This window comes from Lathyrus oleraceus, chromosome 6 (genome assembly GCF_024323335.1).
Source record: "Lathyrus oleraceus cultivar Zhongwan6 chromosome 6, CAAS_Psat_ZW6_1.0, whole genome shotgun sequence".
NCBI classification, from domain to species: Eukaryota; Viridiplantae; Streptophyta; class Magnoliopsida; order Fabales; family Fabaceae; genus Lathyrus; species Lathyrus oleraceus.
In genome coordinates this window covers 143,629,379-143,640,111 of record NC_066584.1, presented here as the reverse complement: position 1 = coordinate 143,640,111, position 10,733 = coordinate 143,629,379, and the positions used below count along the sequence as shown (strand labels likewise).

The following is a 10,733-nucleotide window of genomic DNA, read 5'->3' as shown; positions in this document are numbered from 1 at the left end:
ATCTTCACGCCTCAAAATCCCCAGTTCTGAATGAAGGAACAACTTCCTTTTATATTGCAGTACTTGGGCCTTTGCACTTGTATTCTCCTGAATTTAAGGTCACGCGAGTTCCCCTAAATTCCACATCTAGGTTACTAACAAATAGGCTATTTGTTAGGTTCATTAAATGTAGCTTGGTTGTTGATTTCCTGGATTTTCTCTCAGCTGTTGAATCCCTGAAGAATAGCCTGAGAAAAAGCTGAAACAGAAAACTGAACAACCTACAATATAGCATATGCTGTCAGGAATGAATGTCACGACATTCAGCTTGACATCAAGGATCATATGCTAAGTTTGTTTTTCCAGAAAACAGACTGTACAATTTTGCTGACCTGTACATGACCAAAATGACCATTCTACAGTAACAGCTTACATTAATAAATGTCAAAGTATCCAATTTGACATTTACACATTTGGCCTAAAGTTAGTTCTGTTATCCTCTTGAAGAACAAACTAAGAAACATACTGAAGTGTACCAGAACACCACTCTGTCTATTGTTCAGTATATGCTGTCAATGATGAATGTCATAACATCCAGTTTGACATTCAATCAGTAGGCCTTATGCCAGGTCTAGTATTTCCTTGATAACCAGACTGGAAATAAATACTAAGTTCTAACAGAAAACAAGCTGTTCTATTCCTTAGTATCTGCTGACAGGAATGAATGTCACAACATCCAGTTTGACATTCAATAAATCATGTATTAGCTAATCCTGCAGTAACTACTCAAGTGTGTCATGACATCAGTCAAGACATCAGAGTACAGTTAGATATTCTAACCTACAATGCAGTCACACATACACACCATGTCATGACATCAGTCAAGACATTAGAATCCAACTAGTGTTTTACCATATAATGCAGCCAATTAAACACCTACAAAGATTAAGTCAAATTTCTATTCAAGGGTCAATTTCATTACAAATCACCCAAAGTTCCATTACAAGAAGTTCAAAATCCAATTCTACATAAAAATGCACATTGTTGACCTAAAGTTGACTTTGGTCAACTGTTCCTAACCCTAATCCCATTTTTCTTCATTCATAAACCTTCCTTATTTTGTGGGTCTCAAAAACCTTCATGATCTTTATGTTGTCTTCATGTCATGCCAAGTATCTTTAATGCCATGCTAGCCATGTTGTTATGCCAAACTAGGAGGGGCTTCATAAATGATGCTTCAAGACTAACATCAATTGCAACCTGCAATTCATCAAAACATTCATGTCAAATACAAAATATTATTCTCCAAACCATATCCACACACGCATATAAGCACTAACATGATCAATTAGAATGCTAGATTAACTAACATTCAAATTCATTCAACTAACTTTCTTCATTAACTGAATTAATCTTACTCACTGACATTGATTTCCTAACTGAGTTTTAAATTTACTAAATAGTAATTATCCTAGTTACCAATTAGAACTACTAACAGAAGAAACACCAAGCCTGCACCTAAGCATTAACACAACTCAGTCATCATTTAACATTCAGGTTAACTAAACAGTTCAGCATATGCCAACATTTCTTCATAACAGTTCAAATTTCATAGCAATATCAGTTCATTGCATTCAATAGAGTTCAAAGAGGCATAGAATAGTGCAAGCCATTAAAGCAATTATAGTTCATATTTCATTTAACTTCTACTGATCAGCTCAAACATTGCACTAATGGTTACAGTTCATTCATCAACTAACCTAACTGTCAGCTTTAAATTAGCCCATAGTAACAACTAATGCACTAGTTCATTACCTCACAGTCCAAACTAACATTAATTTCAAACTAATCCTAACCAACATTTTTACTAACATTCAGTCACAGTCCAAATTCCATAGTAATTCAATTCATTACTAACTAATGTATTTACCGATTTCCAGTTGTCTAACAATTAATCACATGCCCTGATTCAATACAGCTAACAGTTCAAACAACTAATATCAATAATTTAGGCTAACAATGTACTAACAACATCATTTTAAACATTTCATAATAACCTTCAGCCTCTAACTATAACCAATAGCATCACAATTCAATTTCATTCAAACACTTGCATTACAGTAGGAATTTCATTAACAATTCAACTTCCACATGAACTAACAAATTAACCTACTTAACCCATTCAATTCTAACAGCAACATCATTTATACTAGCAGTTTTGAACAGAAAACTAACAAGTTCACTTTAAAACTAACTGCACAATCTAATTATAACTAACCTCCTGACATAATTCTAACATCAAACTATTTTCTTAACTGTTACTAACCACTAACAGTTCTAGCTAACTTTGACCCAGTCCACAATAACAATAACAATGTAAGTTAACCAACCTCCAATTCAAGTCATTTTCCATTCAGCATAACCGACACCAAATTGCAAAAGTGGTTTGTAATCAGTTCACAAAATGCTCCAATAACATTTCATTTCAAAACTAACAGTTAAACTTTCTAACTAACTGAATTAACCACTAATAATTAACACTCTTAACTAAACTGAATTTTCACTTAATCTAACTTCCATTACACTTAACTAAATTGAATTTTCACTCAATTAGATTTAACTCACTCAATTTCAAATTGCCACAGCACTTAAGATAATTTGTAACAAAGTTAAACATCTAACAACCTTTCCATTCAATCTAACACTAACTTAACTCTGCCCTAACATATAACTAATTGCCCTAAACTGCTAGCTAAATTTGTTACAATCAATCCTTATATAATCTCATACTCATCTACATTCATTTTCAACCGTGATCACACTCTAAAAAACTTCACTCACTCATCACAAACCATTCTATCATCATCCTCTCTACACTCAATCCATCTCTTTCACCTACCAAAGCTCACCTTCATTGTTGAACAAGCTTCCTCTTGAAGCTTGCCACGACAAGAGCTTGGTCTCCTAATCTATACACTTTACACACTACACTTCATACCACTAATCAACAACAACCTCAATAAATTCCAATTCTACAGAATACAACAAGGAGAAGAAGAAGAAGTTGGTGTGAAAAGAGCAAGGAATTTGAAGTTAACTGAACATCTCTGGTCTTCTTTCTTCAGCTTCATCACCTTCACATTCAACAAGCTCCAAGGCAACCTCCGCTTTGTAGGTAGGTCCCCAATCTTCACTCTCCTTGCTCTAATTTAGTTACCACAATGTAGCAATTGATCAGGCAAAAACCCAAACCCCTAAGGTTTGCATTCGGATTAGCCAACCATCGTCATTTAATTTTGTTTTTTAAACTTAGGGTTTTTATCTATTTTGGTACGATTTGGGAGTTTAATTGAGCTTTAAGAAAGGAGAGTTCTATAATGGGATAAAGGAGGTTGAGGGGATCACTGTGATGGTTGTTTGAATGCATTTTGGGTTACTCCGCCGCCTCCGGTGCAGCGAAGAAAACTCCGGTAAGGAAGGCACATTGGAGAGAGAGAGAGAGAGTCTATGCAGTCATGAAAGTGTGAATGAATGGGAGTCTGAAGTCCCCTCTCCCTTGGTCATCCACGCATTGGGCCTCACTACACTAAACACATGGATTTTACTACTCCACGCCCCTATTCTCCTTACTACACCCCTTCTGGACTGAACTCAATCAAAGCACCGTGGGCCTCTTATTGCATGGGCCCAGCGCCCATCCTCTAACCCAAACCCCTGCCTTGTTACACCCCCTGCGAAGTTTGTTTTGTTTTATTAATTAGTGATGTACTTCTTTTAATACACATTTTAATAGACTAATGCATTAAAAATACTTCTCCTTTTTTAGCCATATTGGAAATAATATAATCATGTACTTTAGTTAAAGTTTTAATTCGTTAGAATCTTTAATTAATTTCATGATTAGTTAAAAGTTAGGATTAACATCTTAATTCCAACTTTTAGTTCCCTTTAATTTTGTTTCATATTTTCATGTGCTTAGTGTATGATTCTCAATTTGATCATGTTCCTGATTAATTAGTTGATCATAGTTATCTTTGATCAATTATTTACTTGCTTTTAGTCTTGTTCTGAATAATTTTGATGCTTCCCATATTCAGTCAAGTGATCATAAGTCCCTTGATCACTTGATTAGATTAGATTTGTTCACTTGTACTACACTCGATTCCAAATCAAACATAAGTTCAAGACATCATGCAAGACCCCAATGTTGAAGACTCTGGACATCAAGCACAACAAAAAGATTCTTCTTTCAACACTTGTCAATCATGATACGAATTGTGTGCCACGAGCCTTAAGCAACGGAGAAGAATGAGATGGATTATTCATATCCTTGTTCTGGATATCTTTTGGTATGGGGCGTATGCCCCAGTTATTCAAAGTATTCCCCTCCGTTCATAGACTTTAGTGCAATTCAAATTAAATAATTGTCAAGTCTTCTTCTCCACAAACAACATCTCAACACTGCAAAAATCAACATCTGATACACTTGTCTCTTTGGACCAAACACACACTTTATTTGGACTTCCATATATTCTTTGGGTTAATCACCTTATGGTTAAAACAGACACTTCTGAACCAAACCCCTCTCTTTGGGTTAATCACCTCTTATAGTTAAGATACCCTTCTTTCTCATGACCTTCTTTTTCATGCATTTCCATATGAGTTATATGCTCAAGCACTTTCTGCATTGATTAATCACCATTTATCGATTAAAATACCACATTCTTATTCTTTGGGTTGATCACCATTTCTCAATTAATAAACTCTACAACTCCTACATTGGTTAATCACTGTCTATTAGTTAAAATATCATATTTTCATTCCTAGGTTAATCACCACTCCTTGGTTAACACACCCTCATGCATGATTAATCATTGTCTACCAGTTAACATACCTCATCCTTAATTTACACACTATTTGGTTCATACACACCTATCATATGGGTCCAAACAACACAACTTTGGTTCAAATCATACTTTCACCACATCCAATCCACCATTTCTTTTACAATTCAAACAACACTTTTGCAATTCAAGCTTTTTCTTCTTTTTTAATTCAAGCAGCTCTTTGTTTTCCTTTTATCATACAAACCTTTTTCAAAACTATTTTCTTTTGTTTTCATAAAAGAACTATTATAATTCGTTCCTTAGCAGTCAGACTAAAAGCTTAGAGCATCCAAACAAGGATCAAAATCAGCTAACGTCTACACACTTCTAGGATACAATTATAAATATTCCTTAAAATCAACCAACACATCTGTATTTTCTACCACGAACTATGGAGCTCTTATTTTCTCATTGCATTATGATAATGAATAGGCACGACGGTTCGAATCATTGGCGAGCACATTAATTAATAAACTTTGTTTTTTCCCTTTTATCATTCGCAAGTAACCTTTAGATGATAACACTCATTCGTGCAAAGAAAAATCAAAATGGTTCCCATTGAGTACAATAGATGTGAGGGGTGTTAATACCTTCTCCTTTCATAACCGGCCTCCTTACCCTTTTTTCTCTTTCCCTTGGGTTTTATCGATATTTTCCCTTTCCTTTGGAATATATAAAATTCGGTGGCGACTCTTTTGTATCTTCGAGTGTGCGATGCAGTCAGGTATTTTTTGCAGCACGACACGTATGTGTCGACCTATAACACGTATGTGTCGACACATGGACTGTTTTTCACATAAAAACTTGTTTTTAATGCATGACACCTTTCGTAACTCATTTCAAAATGATTTTATGCTTCTTAACGCTAAGATGCACATTAAGACTCAAAGGGTACCTTCGAATATACATAAACGCTAAAGTATCCTTGTTTTGACATCATATAAAATACATCTAACAGAAAGTTACACTCACAGTGGATACTCACCACAATCCATTGAGGTGTGACTGGCGGTATGCTTGTGTGAGACATGGGAGTTTGTCTTTTGGTGTATGGTCAGATTCTACTAAGGCCAAAGGTATGGCCAAACAAAGGTGAAATTCTTTGGGAGGCTCATCTCCTCTACCCTCGCGGATGGAGTTTGCCTCACTTCCTTCTCTTGATAATATCCTTAGAAATCAACAAGGATGTTCGAGGAATTAAATCTAATTGTCAACTAGAGGTATCTTTGATGAGACTTTTCTTCCCCTCTACGAGGGTATGGGGTATCGTTTCTCTGTATGTATTTAATGAATTTCTATTATCGTGTGAGCCTAGATGTGGAATCTGGTAGTTTTCCTGACGCCCTCGTCTTTTAACATATTTGCGCTCATACATCTTCACTCCTTGACACAGGGTTAAACATTCAGATGGAAGAGTAATCTTACCATCGGATCACCGCTGGAAGCAACTACGTTTCAGATATAAGTGATGAGAAGTTGGTGTAATAGAGTAGATACAAAATGTCTGACACTTTGTGTCACGGGGGTGTCTAGAAGTATGTCTGATGGTCACTACTTCAACTGCGGATAATTTTTTTTGGAAGTTTGATTTACTTCTACGTAATTAGGAAGCTTTAGTTGAAATACGAGCTTCATCACAATCTGGCCTGAGGTGGCCTATATTCACCATCCACATATCCTTTGTTATTTGGAGAAGGTGTTCCTGTATTGGATCTATGTTATTCGTAGATATGAACTCGCCATATTTCTAAAGTCATCATCGTATGTATAATGTTTGTGAGATATAATTGAGGTGATGGGATATCAGAAGGTTGATCAGGAATCTTCAGTAAGATCTTAGAAGTAACTACCTTCATTCTTCAGTAATTCTAACAGATATCTAGGTTTAGATCTAGGATCATCTGTTCATTTTACTCTGCGGAGCTTTTGTAGAATTAGGGATCCAAAAATTCGATGAATCAAAGTTGAAATGATGATCGATTAGATCGTACACGACAAGTCCTCTCACTTGATTCCGAATGTTCTTACTTCAATAACCTGAGAAGGTTACAAGTTAGTGAATTGAATAGTGAACGTGAAAATCATGCAAAACGTAGGAATCAAAAGTTGATTCCTCACAGATGGCGCCACAATTCCGTTTTGGAACCAGAATTGGGTGCCATTGCGGGATTGAGAATCCTAAAGAGATGGTGTGGATCTCCAATACGATGGCGTGAGAGTGTACCTACAAGATTAACACTCCAAATCCTAAGTCAGTTCAAGATATAAGAGGATTGTAGTAAAAAGTGGATATCATAAAGTTTATCTTGATTTTCGTCTAAAATAACTTTCTACCTTCACTCATATGGAGTGGCTTTGATTTAATGTGAGCCTTAACTATTTGGGCATTTGGATGGTCCATAACAAATTTTATTCTTAATGGTCTCTTTTTAATTTATTAATGCTACTAAAGTGTTTTTGTTTGTGTAAGTGAGCTAAATGATCAAGAGATCTAGTGGTTGATTCAGAATTTGAGAAGATCATGAAAGCAAATCGAAAAATAGATCGATTGGCGAGACAAGAAACATAAATAGAAAGAACAATCATGTTAGGAACTAATTCGAAAAACAAGTCCGTAAAAGAGGCAATACCATTTGAACCACTACAACAGTGCAATCTAAGCGTATCTTACAGGGTTTTGGTAGAAGGGCCAATAAAGGTGCAATCATTCATGGGTTCCAACCGGAGGACCTAGTTTCTTTCAATATTAAAAAATATATTCTTGCAGATTTAAGAGATACACAATACATAAGATCTATAGATGTATATGAATATTCGAGCATATTGTAAGAAACCTATTCATTCCATTGTCAGACTAGAGTAATAGAATAACAGAAAAAAAGATTGTTTACTTTCACTATGACGGGAAGAGCAAAAGACTGGTTGAATGTCTTGCCAAATAATATTATCTGCCAAGTAATTCCAGTTCTTAAAGGTGATTAAGTGGAATGTCTCGGGTCGATTTGCATCCCAGCAATCAGATGTCCATGCACAACTATTAATTTGTACATCCTGAGTATTGCATCCCGGTTATTGGTGGGATACTTCGACATCACTCTTAAGAGCTTTTCCCCTTCGAGTCTCACGCTTTAGGGTGTGTATATCTTAGAATTTGGACAAGATGGTTTATATTTAAGCATGACATATACCTTCCATTGACGAAGAACTACGCATTAATGAACATTTACAAGTATACTCCAACATCGTCCATAACTAGTGAATGATTGGCCACAAATGCACATTATGTTAATTAATGATATTCAAGGTCTTTGTCTCAAATCCACTAGTTTGAGGATAAATATAAAAGGGAGTCATGGCCACCCAAAAAGGGAGACAATTCATACACAATTTAGTCGTATAAGGTCTTTATTGGCCCTCACTGATGAGGTCAAAGCTGAGCTTCAACGGTCTCACATCGGTGGACGTATCAAATATTGTTCTATGCAAAAACACAATTGAACTAACTTAATGAGACTTTTTTTTTTAATTTTACCTTCAAATTATATTATTTTTATTATTTTAAATTCAATACTATAACCAATATGAAATAATCAATCGAATCACTCATTGTGGGACGGATCAATATAAAATTGCATACATTTTTATCGTATTCTTTGAAAATTTCAGAAAAATGTATGGATTTTTACTGAATATTTCCAAAAATCCAGAAAATGTTAAGCATCACTACCACAACTTAAAAAAATCTAAAAAATATTCATAATTGTATCGAATATTTATAAAGATCTGGTAGGTTAAATAATTTGTTTTATTTTTGTAGTGAAGACTAGAAGATCAGATGGCACGATTATTGGTCGACAGAGTGATAGAGATGTTGTTTTTGTTATGAGGGCTCAAGAGAGGCAATGTGATGTAGAGGACTTGCATCTCTAGGGGGAGAGTAACCCTGGTTGGTTCTCACAGGAGGCGGTTGGCCGATTAGTTTCAATTGTGTGTACCCCGTATAACTTGATGTAGATGATCTAGATCTGCTTCTTGATGGACGAGATATGACGAGGATGAGCCAATTGATATTCAGACATCGGTTCAGGATGGCGTGCAGATGGTGGCAGATGTGCCCCATATTTCAGAGACGACATAGGTGCCCCATCCTTTTGAGCCAGAGGTTGTGGCTAATATAGATGTTACTCTCGAGACGGCTATTGAGGCACCTACTCTGCACATGGATACTAAGGTGACTACTACGGATTATTTGGAGGTTACTCATCCTATTGACACATAGGTCGCTACTCCAGATTCGACAGAGTCGTCTATACACACGGATAAAGGGTTTCCTGGTGGGCCTAGTGATTGTGTTGTGCTCACTGAATATATGGATCATGTGGAATTCAGATTATGGTAGGGAGTGTAAGACCCCAATTTTGACCCTAAGATCCCTCATGTTATCTCATCATTTGCATTGGCTTTGGGATCACACCTTAGTATCCTCCTCACCCTCTCATTCATTATATTTTCATTGGGAAATATCACAAAGCACTTTTGATTGTATCATACTTTATTTTCTTTTGTTTATTAACTAAAATACCAAAAATATGTCTATGTATAACTTTGTTTCTTTTGTAGGTAATGTGTGCATCCACTTGTGCCTTATCAAGCTCATATCTAGGGTTTGAGACCCTCAGTGCAAGGGATCAAGTTATCAAAGGTTCACAATGGTTCTAAGTATCATATATGGATCCCCATGTTCTTAAATTGTCATTTTGGTCAAGGATTCATCAAGAGTTTGAAGTTTGTTTGCCTTGGAAGCCCTAATTCATTTGGGTATCTTGTGTGACTTCCTCAGCAAGTTTCTTCATAAATTGGTCAAAGATATAAAGGGATACTCCATTATACATCATCTCAATCATATATGATTCTCCATAATCTCCAAAGATCAAAATAACTTCATGTTTGCAAGTTGGTTCAAAGAGGTTGACCAGAGGAAGTCCACTAGTCAAATCTAGGGTTCCCTAAACCCCATCTCCTACAATATTTATCATATTAAAATGATTATAAGATCAAAATTACTCTTTATAACATTCCAAACAACTTTAATGTTGGCATCAAGAGCTAATTTTGCTTGGAAATTCATTTTTTATGGTAAAGGATTATAGGTCATTTTGTTTGTGCACTAGATGGAAGGTCAACTTCCAACAATCATATCTTTCTCAATTTTTATAATATGAAGACCATTCAAGTTTCATGATTAATTTCAAGATGACTTCTCCAACTTTTCTTCTTTGAAAAATGTCAAAATCCACTTGAAAGGGCATGTACCAAGAGGAAACATTATAGGCCATTTTGGGCCATCATCATTGAATAAACAATTTTCCTCAACTTCTAAAATCCATAACTCCCTCGTGCAAGATTCAAATCGTGTCAAATTTGTGACCAAATTAAAGAGGATTGAAATATTTACAACTTTGATGAAGGAACCATTTTCATTTTAAGCTCATAGCAAAAGTTACTCAAGGTGGAAAAAGTGGTCATTTGACTTTTAACAGAGAAAATTTTCAACTATGTTTGATTCTTCCAACTTCCACCTCAAAATTCATCATGATCCAAGCTCCAAATGGAAAATGTTTCAACATCAAAGTTTCTCCCCTTCATATTACCTTTCCAAAGAGTCCAAGATCATGGCATTTTCAGCATTTTTGAGTGACTTGCACATATGTGCATTGCATGACCCCATTTGGAAAGATTTGTGATCAATTTTCATTTCAACATTGCATGGTCCCATAATTTTGTTTCAGTATCATTTGGAATTGAATTTGGACCTTTTGACATTACTGGTCGGGCTTTGTTCACGCCCATGCAAGCATGCATGAGAGC

At 35.6% G+C, this 10,733-nt stretch overlaps 1 long non-coding RNA gene across 1 annotated transcript; it reads right to left on the bottom strand.

Moving 5' to 3' along the window:
* Window positions 1-907: 907 nt before the first annotated feature.
* On the bottom strand, window positions 908-3,531 carry LOC127096729 (uncharacterized). Its single transcript, XR_007792786.1, has 2 exons — window positions 3,078-3,531; window positions 908-1,239 (listed from the first exon to the last, which is right to left on the bottom strand). It is a non-coding gene; the product is annotated as an uncharacterized LOC127096729 (long non-coding RNA).
* Window positions 3,532-10,733: the final 7,202 nt, after the last annotated feature.